This window comes from Ptychodera flava, chromosome 9 (assembly GCF_041260155.1).
Source record: "Ptychodera flava strain L36383 chromosome 9, AS_Pfla_20210202, whole genome shotgun sequence".
Lineage (NCBI taxonomy): Eukaryota > Metazoa > Hemichordata > Enteropneusta > Ptychoderidae > Ptychodera > Ptychodera flava.
This window is the reverse complement of record NC_091936.1, coordinates 11,469,472-11,492,355: the sequence shown is the minus strand read 5'-3', so window position 1 is coordinate 11,492,355 and position 22,884 is coordinate 11,469,472. Positions and strand designations below refer to the sequence as shown.

Genomic DNA, 22,884 nt, shown 5'->3' with positions numbered 1-22,884 from the left:
ACATTATGAATTCCTATCTCCTGTTGGTTTTGATATGTTCAAAGTCAAACTGTTTGGGCATGTTTAAAAGATAGCAAGTGAAAAGTTAACATATTTTTCCAAATAAAAATTATTGAGTTACCTCAAGAGGTTCACCACATGGTAAATCTCAACTCTATTGGTTTTGCTGTGTTTAAAGACAACCTGTTTGGACATTATTGAAAGATAACAAGTGAAGAGTATGGCACTTCACATATTTTTTTTTCAAAGTTACAGTTTTGTCATTACCTCATTAGGTTCATCACATATAAAATTTCTAACTTTGTTGGTTTTGCTGTGTTCAAAGAGAAAGTGTTGGGAATATTTGGAAGATAACAAGTTGAAGACTAATAGTGATTCATGTTGACATTTTTTTCAAAATTAAAATTTTGGAGTTGCTGTAAGATATTCATCACATGGTAAATTCCTAACACTATTTGTCTTGATGTGTTCAAAGACAACCTGTTTGCATATTTTTGAAAGAAAAGAAGTGAAGAATATGGTATTTCATATCCTTTTTTTCAAAGTTACACTTTTGGAGTTACCTTATGAGAGTCATCGCATGTCAAATTCCAAATTTTGTTGGTTCTTGATATGGCCAAAAAGAATCCTCATGAGGAAACTCAAAAAGGTCTAATTTTGAAAAAAAATGTGGTACCATAACTTCACTTTTTATATCTCAAAAATATCCAGTTTGTCTTCGAACACACCAAACGCAACAGACCAAGTAGGAATTTACCATGTGTTGAACGTCAGGGGGTAACTTCACAATTACATTAATTCTGAAAAACATTGTACACACAGAAACTCAGAGTCAAGGTAATCTAACAATCTGAATGCAAAACAGCTATCATTATACATCTCCTACAACTGTTTCTTTGCTCTCCTCTCATATGCTATTGCCCTGCTTTAACATGTGCCATTTCAGCAATTTCAAGTTTCTGTTGCTCAAAACATTTTTTTATTTGCTAAGCATTTTTCAGCTTCGGCCTTTGTGACTATTTTATTCTTTCTAATGTGTGACATGAATGGCTGTCAATGGCGGCTTCTTCTGCTTCAGTTAAAATTTTGGAATTACCTCATGAGGTTCATCACGTTGTAAATTACTAACACTGTTGGTTTTGCAGTGTTCAATGACAAACCATTTGAACTTCTGAAATTATGAAAGATAAGTTGGTTTTGATGTTTTCAAAGACAAACTTTTTGTAACATTTTAGAAAAACGACAAGTAAAAAGTATGGTACTTCATGTAAACATTTTAGTTCAGAGTTAAAATTATTGAGTTACCTAATGAGGCTAACACTTGGTAATTAATTCCCAGCCCTGTTGTTTTGCTGTGTTCAAGGGCTAAGTGGTGGGATTTTGAAATTTTGAAAAATAACAGTTGAAAAGAATGGTACCTGTTGTAACATTTTGTCAAGAATTAATATTATGGCATTACCTCATGAGGTTCTTCACATGGTAAATTCTGAATTCTGTTGCTTTTGATGTGTTTAAATACAAACAGTGGACATTTTTCAAAGCCAACAAATGTAGTATATGAAGAATATGGTACTTCATGTATTTTACCCCCAAAAATTATAATTTTGGAGTTACAACATGAGATAATCACATTATGAATTCCTATGTCTGCTGGTTTTGATGTGTTCAAATACACACTGTTTGGACATGTTAAATTAAAAGATAGAAAAAAAAATTAACAGTTTTCCAAGTTAAAATTATGGAGTTACCTCAAGAGGTTCATCACATGGTAAATTCTCACATTCCTGGCCGCTGGGAGTGCGGGATCGACAGTGTGGGAAAAATTGATCCCACACTCTCAGAAACCGTCCCACACTCTGCAGTAAATACTACACGAGCTCTGATTGGATGATAAACAGTCTGTTTTGTTCCACGCGCAAAATGTTATCCAATGGCACGACGAGTAACACACAGACAGAACTACAAAGTAAGCAGGTCAAAGTACAGTGGCAGATGACAGACTTGTCACGATTTTGGAAAATGTTGTACATGTCCAATGTGAATTTAACGCATTTTGTGGTCATGTGAGAAAAAGAATCTCACACACCAAGGACCTGGGATCAGATTTCTCACACCAGTTGGGGATATTTTGTCTCACACGAGCCTGCGGCTCGTGTGAGACAAAATCTGATCCAAGGTCCTTGGGGGTGTGAGATTCTATCATTCCCAACTCTATTGGTTTTGCTGTGTTCAAGACAACCTGTTTGGACATTATTGAAAGATAACAAGTGAAGAGTATGGCACTTCAGATACTTTTTTTCAAAGTTACAGTTTTTTCATTACCTCATTAGGTTCATCACATATAAAATTTCTAACTTTGTTGGTTTTGCTGTGTTCAAAGAGAAACTGTTGGGAATATTTGGAAGATAACAAGTTTAAGACTAATGGTGCTTCATGTTGACATTTTTTTCAAAGTTAAAATTTTGGAGTTGCTGTAAGATATTCATCAGATGATAAATTCCTAACACTGTTTGTTTTGATGTGCTTAAAACAACCATTTGCATATTTTTGAAAGAAAAGAAGTGAAGAATATGGTATTTAATATATTTTTTTTTCAAAGTTACACTTTTGGAGTTACCTTATGAGAGTCATTGCATGTCAAATTCCAAATTTTGTTGGGTTCTTGATAAGGCCAAAAAGAACCTTCATGAGGAAACTCCAAAAAGGCTAATTTCGAAAAGAAAAATATATATGGTACCATATCTTCACTTTTTATATCAGTAAAAAATGTCTCGTTTGTCTTCGAACACACCGAAAGCAACGGAGCTAGGAATTTACCATGTGGTTAACCTCATGGGGTAACTCCACAATATTAACTCTGAAAAACATTTTACATACAGAAACTCAGTGTCAAGGTAATCTAACAATCTGAAAGCAAAACAGCTATCATTATACGTCTTCTACAATTTTTTCTTTGCTTTCCTCTCATATGCTATTGCTCTGCTTTTTACATGCCGTTGCAGCAATTTCAAATTTCTGTTGCTGAGAACTTTCTCATTTGCTAAGCATACTGTTCAGCTTCGGCCTTTGTGACTGTTTAATTATCTCTGATGTGAGACATGAAATAGCTGTCAATGGCGGCTCCTTCTGCTTCAGTTCACGGTACTTACTGGCCAACAGGCTTTTTTTCGAACTATAGTGAGGAAATATAGAGAAAATGGTTCATAAAATCAGGCCTTAACAAAATTCAAATATCTGTATTTCTCTGAAGAATGGGACCCTTCCTCACTAAAAAGTTGTAGGGGTCCTAGTGCGAAATAGGGAGTCTGCAAAGCAAAATTTGGGGTTAACGCAATCCCTACATAAATACAAACAAACCCCACAAGGCAGCTCAATATGCTGCACACCAGTATCTGTTTGTCTTTAGCTGATTTAACAGTTGTGGGGTCACAGGTTCATGTGGAAAGCTATTTTCCCCCTAGGTATTACACAAGGAAGACAATCAAATAATATTAAACTCTATGCTATGCACATGATGTTCTGTTGATCTACTGTTACATGCTCAAGGAACAGATTTGTGATGTCACCTTCATGGCAAGTCATCCAATAGATGTTTACTGGTTACAGGTACATATATGTCAGTATATCATTGACTATCACTGACCTTCAGAAGTTTCATCATGTTCACATTGCTTCTTGTTCTTTTCTGCAGAGGACTCCATATGACTCCCTGGGTGGATAGTGTTCCTTTGCATATTCTCACTCGCAACTAATAATCATAGGAAAGAGCACCATCATGTAAGACCATGCAACACATAATACTGAACTTGCTTTTTGCAGATAATTTGCACTAGCGAGCGGCTCTCTCTGTGGCCTCTCTGCTAGGTGACTGATGCCGTATGTTGTGGGTTCGGACCCGATTGAAAACTAGCCGTATACAAAGGATATTCAAGATGAAATCTAAATTTTTATTGCCATCTTTCCGACAGTAATCATAAATATGTGAGAGAGATAAATCATGCTGTCACAAATTAATTTCCAATTATATGACTGCCACAGATTCTGTATATCCCTGTATTTTATGGAAGTATTTAGCTGTCAATTGATATGTCAATCAATCAATCAATCTATCAATCAACCAATCAATCAATCAAAGCAATTTATAAGTGCTAGAATCAATTACACTGTTATTTTTGAAGGCACTGAAGTTAAATACGTGAATTCTGTTACCATTGGAAGCAGATGGCACCTAGTCCTCACAAAGTAGAGCACAGGGCAGCACTTATTTTTTTTATCAAAGTTAACAGGCAGGCCACTACCTTTAATTGCTTGGTATTTTCAGTTTTTGTGGGTGTGTGTGGCAATGCCATTTTCTTGCTCTCCATAGTGAATTCCAACATACCCAGTTTTTTACAAGTCAACATATGTTGTGTCAATATATTAGTTTCGTTGTTCTCATTTACAAATGCCATCAAATCTGGAATGATAATTTTTCAGACCTGATCTGTGTCAAGAAGATTAAAGCCCCAGTAACTCTTGAAAAACTTTCAAGGTGTATTGTCTCAGTTTTGTGTGTATTATAACAGTGGCCCTCGTTGTATTCTGCAAACAATTGCTTGATGTAATTTATCAACACACCCATTCTGTAGTAATCACCATTGTTATTGTTGAAGTCATTGTCAATGACATAGTCCCCATTCAGAATTGTGACATCAGTCTTCATAGAGCATTCAAATGAAGTCTGTATAATATACGGATAGTTTTCAATCGGATGCGAACCCACAACATACGGCATCAGTCGCCTAGCTGAGAGGCCTGAGACAGAACCAGTCGGCTAAATCTCCACTCCCAAAAAAGAGTGGTTCAATAGCCGGCTAAGTTGTTACATTTTTCTGACTGAGACCTTTCAACACGTTGTAGAGTTCGTGAAGCACTCACGCTCGCATGCTCACTATCATACATCGCACATACACACTTTATCGAAGCCAAGAAACAAATTTCATCGCTTTAACTGGGCGAACAATAACCTCGGGGACAATTCTGTCCACCAGCAGTGTTACCGACCCAGGATAGAAAATACGGATAGTTTTCAATCGGATGCGAACCCACAACATACGGCATCAGTCGCCTAGCTGAGAGGCCTGAGACAGAACCAGTCGGCTAAATCTCCACTCCCAAAAAAGAGTGGTTCAATAGCCGGCTAAGTTGTTACATTTTTCTGACTGAGACCTTTCAACACGTTGTAGAGTTCGTGAAGCACTCACGCTCGCATGCTCACTATCATACATCGCACATACACACTTTATCGAAGCTAAGAAACAAATTCATCGCTTTAACTGGGCGAACAATAACCTCGGGGACAATTCTGTCCACCAGCAGTGTTACCGACCCAGGATAGAAAATACGGATAGTTTTCAATCGGATGCGAACCCACAACATACGGCATCAGTCGCCTAGCTGAGAGGCCTGAGACAGAACCAGTCGGCTAAATCTCCACTCCCAAAAAAGAGTGTTCAATAGCCGGCTATTGTACTGTGAATCCAGTGATTGTTTTCATGTCGAGGCATCAATAAATAAGTGTGATTGGATTGTATCATAAAAATGTATGACACAGGTTAATATCCTTGTACCAATTTTGAAAGAAATCAGTTGAGACGTATTGAGTTATGGCTAAAGGCATAAACAATCATAACAAATGGCCAGCTGGCAGCTATCAATTGCATCATATGACAACAAAATTGAGAGGTACATGTATTACAAAGGTTTATGTCCTTGTACCATATTTGGAAGAAATCAGTTGAGGCATGTCTGAGTTATGGCTTAACCCTTTTCCTGCCAGACAGTATTAAGACTAAATATTACTTCCCCATCAGCCAAGTCAGTAAAAAGCGGTATTGAGCCAAAAACATGAAGTATTTTCACACACTTGGCTTGGTCTGTTATAGCATCTTTAGTAAAAAAATAAAGTTTATAGTATTGATGTTTCAACAGCTTTCAATTGATGTACAGTATTATGTTAAAATACGCCATATGTTGTGTTCATTAATTTTAACCATCTTGACCTGATGGTGAAATATGGACTTGGCAGGAAAAGGGTTCTGACATGAAAAAAATCGTAACAAAATGGCTGCCTGGTAACTCTATTGGGTCGTATCACAATAAATATCAACATGAACATGTATAACATAGGTCTATGTCGTTGTACCAACTTCAAAGAAATCAGTTGAGACATGTTTGGGTTACGCTGTGGGTACGGCTGGAAACATGAAAAAATCGTAACAAAATGGCTGCCTGGAGGGCATATTGGATTGTATTTTAACAAAATAGAGATGCATATGTATGACATAGGTCCATGTCCCTGTACCAATTTGAAAGATATCAGTTGAGACACACTGGGTTATGGCTCAAGACATGAAAAAATTGTAATGAAATGGCCACTGGGCGGCCATATTGGATTGTATCAGAAGAAAATCTACAAGCATATGTACGACATAGGTTAATGTCCTTGCACCAAATTGAAAGACATCAGTTGACACATGTCTTGGTTACGGCTCAAGACATGAAAAAATTGTAAAAAACTAGCTGCTAGGTGGCCATCTTGGGTCATATTGTGAAACTATTAAATCAACGTACATCTGTATGGAGTCTGGTGCTATACTTGTGCAAAGTTTGAAAGAAATTGACCAAGCCTTGTCTGAGATATCTGCGTGAACAGGGGAAGGCATGCATGTGCGCGGACTTACAGACGGAACTCAATCTATAAGTCCCTGGAGTTCGTTTGTGGGGACTAATTAATGAGGTATATGATAGTGTGCCATTAGGTGCCTTAACCTGCCATACCGGTATATGAACCATTTAGTCCTTTTAGTTATTTAATTATTCACATTTATGTGATATTAAGGGTAATGACCTTTGACCCCAGCATAATTGATGAGGTGTATGACAGTTCATCATAAGGTGCTATAACTACCAAATATGAACCATCTAGCCGTTTAAATTACCTAGTAATTCATATTTATGTGATATTTACGGTCAATGACCTTCAACCCCAGTTGACATATTGGCGAAATGGTTTGATCCAACGTTTCCGCACTCTCGAAGTTGGGTCCTTCATTTCATGCATAATAAGGGATTTCCTTCAAATGAAGGGCGCCCTCTCTTTAGTTTCGATGACCGTTACACCATGTTCACGGCTAGAAAAATCGGCAAAAAACACTGCAAAAGGTTAGTATTTATGGAAATTTTCCATATCCTTGCCATTTATATTGCCTCCAGTCGTGACCTATGTAAATTTTTTCAACAATCAGGGCAAATCTTTTGTAGAAATCACCAGATACGATTTTTGTAGACATGTTGACCTCGCCTTATACAGCACTGCGTCGCTTGCGTTGGCAAGACATTTAATTTAATTTGCAACCAGGTTTGGTCGGATTTGAATCTCATGACTATGATTTTCTGCAAAGTTTTGGTGTTCAAAACGGACAAATATGAATTTAACACGCCTTTGAAATGAGGTCTGTTCGGTGTTGAATACCGTTAAATCCAATAAATATGGTGGCCATGCACACGCAAACAGCTTGAGACGCGTTGGTATCACATATCATTGCGTATTTTCAGTATCCCAGTTGTTGTAATCTTTTATTTTTTGAGCAAAATTTGTGATCAAGAATATATATAATGATGGTTTTGTTTGTTTAAGTATGATCCAGTTACCGAAATACATGTGTCTTTACATTTTGTTGCAGATATACTGTGGCTGATAACCTACCACAGCCCGTTCTGGCAATGGCACATGGCTTACAATATTCACCGGTATTTTGTACCTGTATCTATGTTTACTAACAGTTTGAGTTTATGGTAACGTTTGGCCACAAGAAATTCACGTACTTTGAAATCATTTGTCATAGTTTTGAAAAATAAGAATTAAATGTTTGAAAGAAATCTATTTTGTTGAAAAAAGGAGAGTGTTTGGATCCTTAGCCATATCAAGCAGTGCAAGTAAGGATGCTTTATTGAGAAGTTGCATAAACTACGGTATGCCATATGCCACAGAGCATGGAAGGTTGCCCCTGACAGAAGTAAAACTTGCGGCAGCAAGTCTTCTTAAATGGAGGGCAACTTAATAATATTACAGGCCAATCGCAAAAGTGGCATATTAAATTTTTTGCCAATTTTGTGACTCAAAGACTGCAATATGCAACAGCACAAAGGTTGAACCATGTGAATATTTCTTTGTCCCTGAAAAAACATCTAAACAGTGTACACAGAGCCTGGGAAATCTAAACAGTGTACACAGAGCCTGGGTCAAGATTTCAAAAGCTGTTTCACATTGTCAGAAACTCCATAGTCGAGGGGTTTAAGTTTGAAACAGGATGCTCAGTGCACAAAAAACACATTCATTGTCAAAGAAATGATACTGTTGAAAAAGGATTGATGCAGTTATGTCATGGAAAGTAAAAGTAACATTGGCCTGCTCTCTGATATTGAAATACGGTTGTCCAGACTTGGCCAGTATGTGCTAAAAGATGCCACAAATTTGAAAAGCACCATGTAACTGTTGTGCTAGAAGGCAAAGAATTTATTCTTCCTTTAAAATCATCGCTTTCATGTGATATTCAGAAAGAGGTGGCCCACAGTCTCGGTTTACAGGAGACTACCATAGTTTTAAGTTATTCTCAGAAGACCAGCCATTGTATTGCTGTTTCAAGTCACACACATTGCACAAGAAAGTGCTTTTGATCAATATCTCTGGACTTGGAGATGTGAGGTCACATAAAGCAAAAACTCATCCAGATAAGAATAAGTGTGGTCCATGTGGTAAATGTGGGATAAAAAAAAACAAACAGATGGTACCATGTTGTGGGAAAACCAGAGGAATATGTCCGAGCTGGTTAAAATCTAGGGGCATGAATGAACAGTATTGTTTCTGCAATGCGTGTCGCCTAGCTTTATATAGATAAAGAATTTTCTGGAAGAGATGGAGGGGATGATGAGAAAGCACCAATAATTGATGTCACAGAGGCCAATGGTTCTACTCCGGAATAAAAAGGACGCGATGCATACGCCATTCTACATACTCAGAACGCCCAAATAATCACGTGATGCCGGTACAAACAAACCCACATGTGTACTGAACGCGTATAGAAATACACGTACGTCTGTGCGCGTTTGCGCACATGGCTTTGTTTGTACCGTGGTCGATTCGAATTCCGGGTTTGGCCTATTGTTTAATCTGTACTTTAACTGGCCCAGGTTTACACTCCACTGATGTTGATGACAAAAACTCTTTCTCACACAGTTTAATCTCTACTCCAGTGATATCGATACTTCCGTTCCTGACATAGTGTGTCTTTGTCCAGAACACTTCAATACATGGATGGAAAAAAACTGAAAATACTGCAGCATGCCAGATTGTAGAAAGCGCATTACATCGAATGTGCGGTTTCCGTCAAATGTTGACTTAATCAATGGCTTCTCCATGATCATGGTGACTACATGAATTTTAGTTTTGATGGAAAAAGTCAACTGTGTGGAAAATGTTACATGCAACTTTACCACATTGTTGAAAAAATGAAAAAAAACCTCAAGTGCAATCTCTCGAGACTTATCATGACCTTTAGCAAGTCATTGAAGACATTGCCTCCAGTATCAAAAATACAACTGATATCACTGATATAGCCCTGAACAAAATGTCACTTTTTATTGCGCTAAAATTATTAGAAAAGAGTCTGTCCTTCTTCAAGAGGCTAGAGGCTATGTTTTTCTTATAACCTCGGTGGTCTTTAATGCTCATACAGAGACTAAATAGAATTTAAACCAGCAACCTAAGGCGTCGGTGTTTTTCAATGTATTTTGGAAGCTGAATTTGTCGATGTCAATCTCGCTCCCATTGCTTCTTGACAGTCATTTTAGAATGGGAAAATTCACAAACAGAGAGGTTACAATGGTCGCCACGGACAAGTAACTTTTGGCTTATTGACCTGAAAATTAAGTCAGTGTTCATGAAAATTCAAAGACTGGACCCGTTGACATCTAAGCTTGCTCATGACTTTCATTGCATGCGGTCTTGCCACGATGCCATCCACTGTCACTCAACAAGTTAACATGAAGAGTACGTCTTAGTAAAAGTCCCATTTTTGTGGTGATTTTTCACCACTGCACTTTATTTTTACCTTATTATAAACGCTCATACAAAGCACAAAAACTGCTGTGTGTTTCTTTTTTTTACCGTATCGACATATTGTGAGACACCGTAACTCACAGTCAATGCAATGAACTATGGTGAACGTACGCTCCACCAGCTGAACAGCTTTTTCATATGCAAAATCAGCGTACGGTATTTAACCGGTGGTATTGTTTGAATTGCATTTTATTGGAAGTGATTATATGATTCTTTTCATCAATTCTTCATGCAATTTTACGAAAAAATCTTATGGAAATGTTCACAATGACATAATATGATACCGTGTTCCCTCGCTAGAAAATCGCTCTCGTGAATTCGATTTCTAGGTAATTACTTTTTTCCACTTGTCCCGTAGGGCAATTGGCATCGGAGGTTCAATTGCCCGAACGTGACTTTCCCTTGCCCTGGGCAATCGGACAACCCTTAGTGTCTTTCCCTACCCTTGTAACTTACGATTTTTTGAGTGAACCCATCTCAGATTCCTCCGACCTCCCCCCCCGGGCCATAAATAATGACGGCTCCCTAATTACCCTACGCAACTCTTTTGGCATGATTTGTTCAAAGTCTAAGGCCAGAGATACCATGAATAGGACAGTTTTGAGTACCCCACAAGGAAAACTTTGCCGGTTGCTTCACCCCAGATAGTTTTGTCATAACAAGTCTTGAAAATATTGATGTAGGTCAACCCAATGTCAGTCCACTTCACTGTTTTAGTGTTTTGCAATAGCTGCACATCCTGTACTCAGAAAACTAGCCCATCAGGGCAGTTTAAAGCAAGATCCTACAAGTCTAGCTGTGTTGAAATAGCTAGAACTTGTGATAAGAAATTATACTGCTGTCTTGCTTGGCAGCTAGTGATGAGACACGTATTTTGAGAAAATATTGCCAAGCGATGAACAAAACATCTTGTTGACCATTGATTTTTTTTACTTTTTTGAAAGGTCACAAAAGGTCAAACTCAGTACAGTACCTGGTGATTACGCAGAGCTGCTCTGTCTATGCTATGCCCTGAAATGTCCTGTTCAGATATATATACCCATGACAAAATGCTATTGTACACATTTGGCTCAAAGTATCAGAATGTTGAACCTTTTCGAATCATTTGACAAGGGGATGGTCTGTATTCATTGCTTTTACACACAGAATGGCTTGATAGTGACTAGGACCTCTGTGACCTTGACAATGAAAATATGCCCTTAAATCCATGGTATCAGCTAATGCCAGATTGGCTGGACTGCAGGTGATACAAAGTAAAATGAATGAGATCTTTTTGTGTGAGATATTGTTTCCCTGAGCACAGAGGTTGTTTTGCTTATATCTCTCTTTACATGGCTTTCCGTAGCAGTAATTGGCAACTGAGAATGGCATCAATCAAGCAGCTAGCCCCTTTGTATCATGCTTTTGATTGGTCAACCTAGTATCTTCGTCTCCTACCAGGCATCTCCATGATTTGCTGCAAGCACCATCTTGCATCCTAGATCACCTGCAGTCTGGGGGATTTACAACAAGCATAACTGGCTTCAGCTGGAGAGAGCTTGCACTTGATGAAGCCCATGAACAACTTATCAATTTAAGTGTCAAAACTGCAGTTCATAAGCCCTCTCCTGAATTGCTTGACAACATGGCAAAGTATTTGCCTTTCAGGGCTTCATGCCTTAAAAATCTGCATTCTGAAATAACCCCCGAAAAGAGTGGCAAAAGTGTACAGATACAGATAAATGCAGAAGGGAATGAGGGAGACTGATGAAGGGTTGTGCCGAGTGTATTATAAACAAGCGACCTAGCGGCCGATATAGCTCCGCTGTGTTTATGTAGAGAATAACTATTTTTTACACATGTGATGAGGAAGGTGGAAATCTTTGATAGCTCAATGCAGAGGCCAGAAAAAAGTGGCTAAAATAAGCTGCAAAAATATACAATTGAAGATTTAATCATACTTTGAATATATCACATCGGATCATCCCTAAGAACATGTCAACCAAAGCTATCTGATGAGTAGTTTTTTGAGAATAAAATTTTCTGACCAAAAATGGCAACAATTGCCCCAAAAAATGAAATTGCAGATTTCATCATAATTTCAAGAGATCAAATTTAGTTCATAACTTTATCTATAGAAACCTGTATACCAAATTTCAAAGCTGTTAGACCAGTACTTTTTGTGAGAAACACATTTTTTGACCAAAAACGGAAAAAATTGCCCCAAAAAATCAAAATTGCAGATTTCATCATTATTTTTTAATAAATATCATTTAGTTCATCTATAGAAACCTGTATACCAAATTTCAAAGCTATCGGATGAGTAGTTTTGGAAATACACGTTTTGACCAAAAATGGCAAAAATTGCCCCCAAAATACAAAATTACAGATTTCATCAGAAATTCATTATATATTACTGAACTCATCTGTAGAACCTGTATGCCAAATTTCAAAGCTATCAGACCAGTAATTTTTGAGAAACACATTTTTTGACCAAAAATGGCAAAAATTGCCCCAAAATTACAAAATTGCAGATTTCATCATAATTTCAACAAATATCATTAAGGTGATCTGTAAAAACCTGTATACCAAATTGCAAAGCTATCAGATGAGTAGTTTTTGGAAATACACATTTTTTGACAAAAATGGCAAAATTGCCCCAAAATACAAAATTGCAGATTTCATCACAATTTCAATAAATATCATGTAGTTTATCTGTAGGAACCTGTATACCAAATTTCAAAGCTATCAAATAAATAGTTTTGGAAATACACATTTTTGACCAAAATTGCAAAAATTGCCCCAAAAATACAAAATTTCAGATTTCATCAGAAATTCAATATATATTACTCAGTTCATCTATACAAAAGTGTATACCAAATTTCAAAAGTATTAGACCAGTACTTTTTGAGAAATACATTTTTTGACCAAAAATGGCAAAAATTGCCTTAAAAATGCAATTTTGCATATTTCTGCACAATTTGAACAAATCTGAAATAGATCATCCCTAGGGACATATGTACCAAATATCAAAGCTATCTGACTGGTAGTTTTGAAGAAGAAGATTTTTAAAGATATTTTTACCAAAAATGACAAAAATTGCCTTAAAAATACAAATATGCAAATTTCACCATAATTTGAACAAATCTGACTGAAGTTACCCTAAGTAAACTGCATATCAAATTTCAAAGCAATCGGACAAGCGGTTTCAGAGAAGAAGATTTTTTACCAAAAACACCAAAAATTGCCCCAGAAATACAAATATGCAATTTCACCACGATTTGAACAAACTTAAGTGTGGTCACCCCAAGTGAACTGCATATAAATTTCAAAGCGATTGGACTTGCAGTTTCAGAGGAGAAGGCAATTGTTGACGGACGACGACGACGGACGACGACGATGGACGACGGACGACGACGGAAAATCAACCTATTTGATAAGCTCTGCGTCGCTGACAGCGGAGCTAAAAAATCTGTGAGAGCTCTGTTTTTGCTGCAACCCCTGAAAAAATCTTTGGAAAAGTTGTTCAGGAAGACTTGATGACATTTTATGAAGTAGGTCAAAGAGCTCTAGCAGACTACATCTCTACTAGGCTTTTACATAAACCTAGTACAGAAGCTCCTGTGAGGAGGAGAAAATTAAAAACATTTTCAGGGAAGGTTGTAGTAAAAAGGAGAACACGTACAGCTGATGCTGACAAAAAAAATAGTTGACGCCTGTTTAAAAAGGCAAATTGCTCACTCAATAAAATCTGGTGTGCCATAGAAGGCTTTGTGCAATTTATTCCCCTCCCACGTGCAATCTGTGATGCAGATGGGTCTATGCACCATCAAAGCTCAAAATCAAACACAACTTAAGTATTACAAAAAAGATATGACACATGCAGCATCATAAGTGAGGCACTGCCTGAGAATTGGACAGCTGAAATGGTAATACTTGAAGGTATGTTTTGATTCAGTGTGCGCCAATAAGACAGTGTTTTTGCTAAGGTTGGGGAAAAGAGGTAAATGATTTGGGAACCCCGGTAGCAATTCTGTGTCCCCTGATCTGATTGCATTGATACCAAGAGGAACCCTGGTAAAATGGCTGGGGAACCCCGGTAACATTTACTGGGGTACCAGCCTTAACAAAAACACTGTAAGATCCCATCATCAAACATTCAAAGACTACTTAATCTATACCATAAGGGACTGGACGTAAATTAGCAGGGAGGAGGGCCAGGGGGATTTGGGGGAGGGTCACAAATTTTTGAGCCTGGGGGAGGGTCACAATTTTTTGAGTCCTCTAAGGGGGGGACACAAATTTTTGGGCTTGTTGTCGGTGCACTAAAAGAAGAAAAAAAAATGTTTGTGTAGGCAATTATGGTCACATGACATCACTCACACACTGCCTCTTACTTTTTATTAAGTGCTCATTCCCAACTCGCTGTGTATCTCTTCCCCACCATTATCTTAAACAGGATTGTCTCTCTTGTTGCCATTCTTATCGCCATTAAGTTTATAGCAAATCCAATCTATTGTTTCACAGCTGACCCACCATATTAAAAGGATATTATGATTCATGGCATTCTGGCTGCACATTGTACCATGTAGTGGGTTTTGTTAATAAACACTGGACAGTGTTTTTGCTAAGGTTGGGGAACAATGGGAACCCTGGATAAATTTCTGTTGTCCTCTAGTAAGACTGCACAGATATACCAAGGCTAACCCTGGTAAAATGACTGGGGAACCCTGGTAACATTTACCTATAGGTACCGCCCTTAACAAAAACACTGCTGGATATTACCACAATATCTTACATTGTTCTACTGATGTAGTCAATCTTGAACCTCTATTTGACAATATTATTTCTCATTCCACTTTTGTTGATCAACAAAGTTCCCTCTCTTGCATAAGTCACTTCCCTTTAAAGTTTAAGGCCAAGCTCCACCCTGCATCAGTCACTTTTTAGGTACATGAATTTTAGTTTTTAGAGATACTATCGTTTGAAATTAAGAGCAAGCTTTGGTGTGATAATGATAATTTTGATTCTAGAAAAATGATTTTAGTAAAATTAAATATTTAGGTACAGTCATCTGATTGGTATGGCTACTTGTGGCATTTTTCAAGTTTATATTGGCTTTACTACGTGGGTACTATCTTTGGAATGGATAGTGTTCATTTGTGTTGTTGATGGCAGGATATATGACATTTGTTGAAATTTAATGTGGGTAATTTATACAGTGAATTAGCCATGTTGATCACTATTCAGATTGAACTTGGTTAAATATGGTGAAATCCCAATGTCATTTCAGAATATGGAGACTTGATTGATCATGAAATAGTGTTTGCCACTTCTGTGTCAAATCAGGATCAGTCTAATCCTCTCTTATCTAGGCTGCTCTCCGTGATATGTTTAAAATGCAAAGAAACGAGGCACAAAAAATTGACAAAAGAAGACTTGATTATCATGAAATAGTGTTTGCCACTTCTGTGTCAAATCAGGATCAGTCTATCCTCTCTTATCTAGGCTGTGCTTTCTGTGATATGTTTAAAATGCAAAGAAACGAGGCAAAAAATTGACAAAGTATTTTCAATGTTAAAACATCATAATTTCACACTATAGCATTCAATCTATTACGATACTTTGAATTGTTTGCTTAAAATATTGCATGAATAGGAATAGCCTTTCTGTTGACCTTTCCCCACAAACAGGGCAACATGAACAAAACTTTCATTGTCTACTCGAACACATAGTACATTTTGTAAAATTGGATTTGATATGAGTGCAATGAGCACATGTACATGTATTTTCAGTTCTCTGACTACACAGGTCTATTGGAAATATAATAAATTCAGTGAATAATGGGGTCATGCACACACATGTAGTTGTATATCTGTACCAGGAATACATTTTAAACATACTTTCCATTATTTCCTCCCCACGTAGAGATTAAACTGCTCAATATATTGTACATTGAACAAATTATATTGCTGTGGAGATCAATATGTCACATCGTGTTTCTGCAGTATTCCCTCAATGGTCAACGTGATACATTCCAAAATTATGAATTTCACTAATATTTTGATAAATGTTAAATTATAATTCATAAGAAAAATGGCAGGCACAATTGTGCATTAATATAAAGAAAACATTTGAAGAACATTATTTATTACAATCATTCTTAGTGGAGTATAAGTGTGCTCTACTCCATTATAAGCCAATTTGGGCATTCATTATATGAATTGTTGGACAGCCTATTGAATCACAGCATTCCACATCTGCACTTCAAAGCCAAAGTGAAAGGGCACATATTTACTGCCTACTTTACATGATATATGCCATTGACTTGGTGTAGCAGTCTAAGCCCTAGGAGAATGGTTAGAGTATTCAGCTATTGGCTGCTTTGATTGCCTCCAACAATGGCATACTCATCACACACAGGTGCAACCACAATCGCAACGTAAAGGCCTATGCACCCAGTAGGGAGAGCTCTTCTGGGTAAGTACATGTAGCCTTCGCGTAGCGACAGTGGTGCACATACGGTACAACTGTATCCTCCTAGCATAGGGCAATATTGCTGTTGTACCTCAATATTTGGACTGGTGTTTAGGTAGGACGTCAACTTGATCAAATCCTAAAAACTAAAAGCTTAAATTTGAAAAAAGGCAAAACCTTCAGCTTCGAAACTGCAGCTACGTAAGGCAATATATGATACCACGGTACTACCAAAAGAGTGTGGTAGCTCCTAGCTTTGCTTGGCAGGGCTGTGCGTTAATTACCAGCGTTATACTTTACTTTATTGCTCAACAACACACTTAAGGAGTGTGGTAAAGCAGAAATTGCAAAACTCACCAAACACTGGATGAAGCTGCTGCTGGGAGAGGAAATAAAGTCCAAATATACGGCCTGTGGTAGGAGGCTGTATAACGCCGAACACACAACTTGATCCTTAATATATTTTTCATAAACCAAGAAGTCAATCATTTAAACATACAGACCTTTATTTCCTGAAAATGATAGGCTAAAATGTACAGTGTACGTCCAGAGAACTTCTTGGTACAGCGCGACACTTGTAAACAAACTTGAATGCGTTGAAGTTATTTGTATATATATACAGAATGATGTTCACAGTCACACTTGGAAGTTGTGACAATTTAGTCCAGTTGTAAGTGAAACATATTTATGAAAATCATCATTAAATTAAGTACTTTCAATACTTAGACCCTCAATCAATTTTGACAGTCAGGAAGAACAGACAGAAATAATTGAGTGAAATTAATGACTTGTATGACGAATCTCTGACTTAAAATAATGTAAAAGTTACTGGCATTTTCCAGAATACAATGTACGTACCAAGCTGCAGGTCAAGTCCAGAGGGTCAAGTATGATATCAAATAGGCCCAGAAGAAAGCTTTTAAATAGCTTTGAAACAAGCAGACTGCCAATCTTGTTAAGCAGTCATGATCTAGTACAAAGACTTTAAATTTTTTCACATAATGCTATGCTTGGTGTCTGCCTCCATGGTGTACAACATACTGGTACATGATTCGGCGTCACTCATCAGAGGACTGCACTTTCATTGAAAATATTTGTGAGTTCACATGGTGGTGTAATCTTACATCCTGTTCAGAAATGGCTAATATTATGATACTTTGGACAAAGCTATTTTTGTCAACATTTTACAGTACTGTCTGTCAATGCACCAATTTTAAAAAAATATTCATTGCCACCATTTTAATACTTCAATAGTGTAATGGTCATGCTGCTTGACACTTGAATTACAAGAATCTGTACTAGATATGTTCCAAGTTAAAGGGACAAAGTTGCTCATTTTTGACATTATTTTGCCATTTAAATTTCTTTTGATGGATTATTCTCACTGAAATATGCTCACTCTCTGGTTATTGCAATTCAATTTTCATCTTTAATAAGACACATTAACATGTGAAATTAACTATGTTAAAATTTTTGGTAAATACCTTCCATGCATGCATATGAGTTGAGCTGTGACAACCAGAGATTGCAGTTTAGCCTATTTCAGTGAGCAGCAGAAAAGCATATATACAACAGAAATTAAAAGGACCAAAATTTGGTCAAAATGAGTGACTTTGTCCTTTAATGGCCAATATGAAAATGGATAAAATTCCATGTTTGCTGTTTTGTTATTTTTGCCTGTCAGTCACTGTTATTTTTAACAATGGTGTGGACAAGATGTTGGTTTTGTTGTTTACTTTGCAGTTCTGAGTTACATAAATGCATAAGATTTCAGAATTTTTCAGTATTAGCTGCTGTATTTTAGCATGATATGCTCTGTATTGATTCAGTTTGTCAGCCTAGCCTGATGACACTTGAGCAGTGGTGTCATTATTTGTGTCCAGTGAAGTCTTAAACTGTTTTTTTTTTGTGGTTTGTTCCACATTTACAAGTGTGCTGACAACATGGAAAATTGAGAATTTCATCAAACTTGTGCAGTAAATCAAACAATGAATTAATTTAATCATAGAGTGTTTCCTATGGTGTTCCCCAGAACAATCCGCCCCTACCAAAATGGAAATAAGAATACCAGTACTCATTTATCTGGTGATTGGTTTACTAAGTTTAAACAGTGTAAGAGTTAAACAGTATATTAAACCATTATCATAACAATCAAAATGCATATTGTGTAGGCAGAGAAATCAGGGTTTCCCTTTTATTAAAAGTACTTATCTATAGCATAGAATTATCCAGATTTTGTCTACAAGATTAGTTTTACCCATGCTGGTCAAATGTGACTGACACATCATTGAAAGTATTCTTAGGTAAGGCTGACATCCATATCTAGACTTGTTCTTGTCACAAGCAGAAGCAAATAAAAAAATTTGCTGACATCCCTTGCTGGTGTCCATCTATTTTGCGTGTGTTGTAAATCCCCAACTAAATTTTTGAACGTTGAAGATCCGATCAATTGTAATATTATATTTTTGAAACTTTACCAAGTCCTAAAGACTTGGAAAGAGCGCGTAGAGATGGTAAAGCAAAAAAAATGTACAGCATATATGAATCAATTGACCTGCAAACAGTACTTCCAAAAGAAAATTGGATGTTTTTTTGGTGACGAAAAACTAAGCGGTTATTGGTGAATTTTCTGTGTGAAGAAATTCCAGACTTTCTGAAGCCCTACCTTGGAGTTGACAAGGAGTTTGTCATTGCAGGGGGGTTTTGATGGGCAAAAGAAAGACAAAGCAATAATTGTGAGTGGAAATTACCCTTCTCATGAATACCCTGCATATTTTTCAAATCATGAAGAAACTGATACACGTATATGGCGCCATGTCCCTGTTTCAGTAAAAAAGAACATACTTATATACTCGCCAGATACAGATGTTTACCACATCGGATTACCTCTGATGGCATCTGAGCTATCAGACAGAAACATCTTTATACAGCTCAGTGCATGTGCAGATGATCAGTCATATGTACATTTAAATAAATTAATTAAAGCCTTAGCAAATGATCCAGATCTTGCTTAAATTGATCAAGACATAAGAGCAAAATGTCTCCAAACTCTCTATATCACATCTGGTTGTGACTTTTTTGTCATTTTGTTGGCTGTGGAAAAGCAGCATTTCAGAAAGAATTTTTCCAATATTCAGAATTTGTTTCTGGTGGAATTGCCACCGCGACCTCAGGCACTCTTGCAGACACAGAGAGTGGCATCTGGGAGAAAGGCCTATCTCTCTTTCTTTTAATTGGAACTATTTACTACCAGAAACATCACAGTGAGTTTGAATCACAACATGACAGCCCATATGACAGTTTAAAGCCATGAAATGAGATGAAACATTTGACACTGAATTGGAATTACATATTCAGTGGCTTGAAAAAAATCAGAAATACCATCCAAGTTAGAATTCAGAGGGAGGAGGATCTAATTCCAAACCCAACAGCTTTAAAATACCATTGGCTCAGAACTTGTTTCATCTCTGATTCATGGTCACAGTCAGAAAGGGGCCAGATTGTCTTACGTGGATATGACAACTCTGGCTATGTTGTCAATGGTAACAAGTTATCACCCATATGGGATTCACCAGAAAATTTGTCCCAAGTACAGGAAAGGATGGCATTCTATACCAAAGGGTGTAATGTTAAAAATCTGGGTGCAAAAATAAATTTTGCAAATGTACAAAGTCAAATAATGCTTGTGGCCCAGGGTGCATGCAATTGTTTAAATTGTGCCAATACTGGAGATCAGAGTGACAGCTTAATTGATGACATTGTTTTTGACAAAACCAACAAAGGGCAAACCACAGAAGCATTGGAAATCAAAGAAATTGATGAGATCAATATCAAATGATCTTGCTGAAGAAAACATGGTTGAAGTAGTAGAATACACAGATGAAGATGACGAAGAAGAAGATGGAGACAGTTCCGATGACTGATGTATATCCTGATCAATTTTCTGTCATTCACAAACTGTTGTCTGTACAATTACTACCATGGATGTACATCCATGTTACTACTAACACCAAGGTGGCTGATCATTAAAACAAATGATACACATGTGTATATACATAAAGTTCAACTGCGTTCTCATTGAATTTAAACAATTTTAATTTAGACTGAAAAATGACTGCTTCTAAGCTTAATAAATTCATATGTCTAATAGGTATGTCATCACGTATTCACGCATGGAGCCGATAGTCCGGTACGGTATACCAACACAGTGTGAAACCCACACAGTACATGCTGTACGGCGTACACTTCCCTCGGCGATGTTGCCGTGCACAAATGGTATAAAACGGGTTCATGACATAAATTCACTAATACTTCCTACCAAGGAAGTAAATAGCAAAACAAGTATCATTGTGAAGAATGATAGCCTGGTATCTTCAAATAAACAGTCGCTAGAGCAAAATACTCGTAGACAAGTTACTTCCGCATTTGCCCCTACTCAGTGCTGCACGCCAGCATTAAACACTGCGTCGTTTTCGTTGGCAAGGTCAGAAAGCATTCAAACTTCCAATCAGAATGCAGATATACACTATGAATATGTATACAAACTATGAACTCTGCACAAGACGATTTACTTGGGGATAAAACCAAATTTACATACCCGAGTATGTAGCCGAGTTCAGCTGAGCAGCAGCGAGAGACCGTACGCAAAATTCACAAGATAGTTGGATAGTTAGGTGGGGAGCCTCTTTCACAGTTTTACATAAAAATGAGACTCAGTAACGTTTGGTCGCTTTACTTTTGATCAAAAACCTACCAAACCCATCAGACAAGGCCCTACTCTTACGCAGAAAACCAAAGCTCTCAAGCGTCGACTTTCTCTTCCGCGTTTGAGACTCGTTCTTCTCTTTCGCATTTGAGAGAAACAAATGTCGACTTTATTCGGCAATGGTCCGCTATTCGTGGGCGTAAATTGCTAGACTACATATAGCCACATCGGCACTTCTGAAATGTTATCTCCGGCTTGCAAGACAACAAAAATATCAAAATATTATCATCAAAACCAGAATTTCGGGGCTAGGAGAGCGAAACATCGCTGAAAAGTAGCTGGCCAAAATACGGAAGTAGCCGGTCAATTTGGCCGGCATCTGGCTAAAAGTGAACACGCTGCAAACAGAGGGGCTTGTTGCGATGGACAAGTAGCCTTTGGCTCTTTGACCAGAAAAATAAGTGAGTGTTCATTGATAATTCAAAGACTGGATCCGTTGACACCAAAGTTTGCTCGTGACTTTCATTGCATTGCATGCACCTTTCCGCAATACCACTCATTGAGTCTGAACTGAAATTGAAAGAGTACGTTTTAGTAAAAGTCCTGTTTGTTGTGCTGATTTTCGCTACCGTACTTTCTTTATAGGGTAATAAACATTCATACAAAGCAAAAAATCTTCAGTTGTCTCCTTTCGATCGTACAGAGATATTGTGCGACAGGAAACTTTAGCTCAAAGGGCAATGATCTTTGTGAACGTACCCTCAACCAGCTAAAATAGCTTTCTATATGCAAAATCAGCGTACATTAATTAACAGCATTTTATTGAAAGGGATTCTATAGTACCATTGTTTTTGTAAACTCTTCATGCAATTTTATGAACTAAATGATGACCTCAAAGTAACAGCAAGTGCTAGACGGCACTTTTAACGCTGGTCGGAAATCCAGAATGCCGGACAAGGGAGCCATCATCAAGTCAGGCGCCGACTGGCATTGGCCATGCTAAAAGTAGTTCAGGCAGTGCTAATGTTTTGTTTACACTAAAGGTAATCTGTTCGCATATGTTGACATAGAGATTAATCCTCTGATAACAAGCTCGGGTTAGTCGGGTACTTCTAAGTTAATGGAGCGTTCCCTAATGCTTGGATTGTACCTGCGGATGACCAAACCTCATTAACATATTATTTGCATAGTTTAGAAATATGCAAATTTCGGACCCAGATTCGAGAGTGTCTGCATGTGCACCAAAAATTAGTGCACTAGCCTTATTGGTTAGCCTAGAATTAGGTATGTACATAATCTATGAGGTATATGTTAATTTGCAATAGGTGCTGTAACCTATGAAATATTAACCATCTAGCCTTTAAAGGTATACAACCACCTGTAATCTAAATATCCCCATGTATGGTCAGGGCATTCCTTGGTATTCAAAATGCCCATGTGAGGGCGCTGTTTTTAAAAAGTGGCCACCCGCTTAAACTCTGTGGTTGGTTAGATTTTCTTTGCATAGTAACTATTGCACAATTGGAACAGGTGACAGTATATCTTTAAGTTACCTAGTAAATTC

At 37.4% G+C, this 22,884-nt stretch overlaps 1 long non-coding RNA gene across 2 annotated transcripts in view; it reads right to left on the bottom strand.

Annotated features, from left to right (window-relative positions):
* Positions 1-2,769: 2,769 nt before the first annotated feature.
* The window catches only part of LOC139139996 (uncharacterized), a 34,636-nt gene continuing 14,521 nt past the window's right edge, over positions 2,770-22,884 (bottom strand). Inside the window, exons 4-5 of one of the 2 annotated variants that reach the window (XR_011553923.1) lie at positions 3,644-3,748; positions 2,770-3,172 (exon numbers count right to left, since the gene is read on the bottom strand). This is a non-coding gene — a long non-coding RNA (uncharacterized lncRNA). Of the gene's footprint in view, positions 3,173-3,639; positions 3,749-22,884 lie in introns of those variants that run through there. The other variant, XR_011553924.1, reaches the window with a different exon arrangement.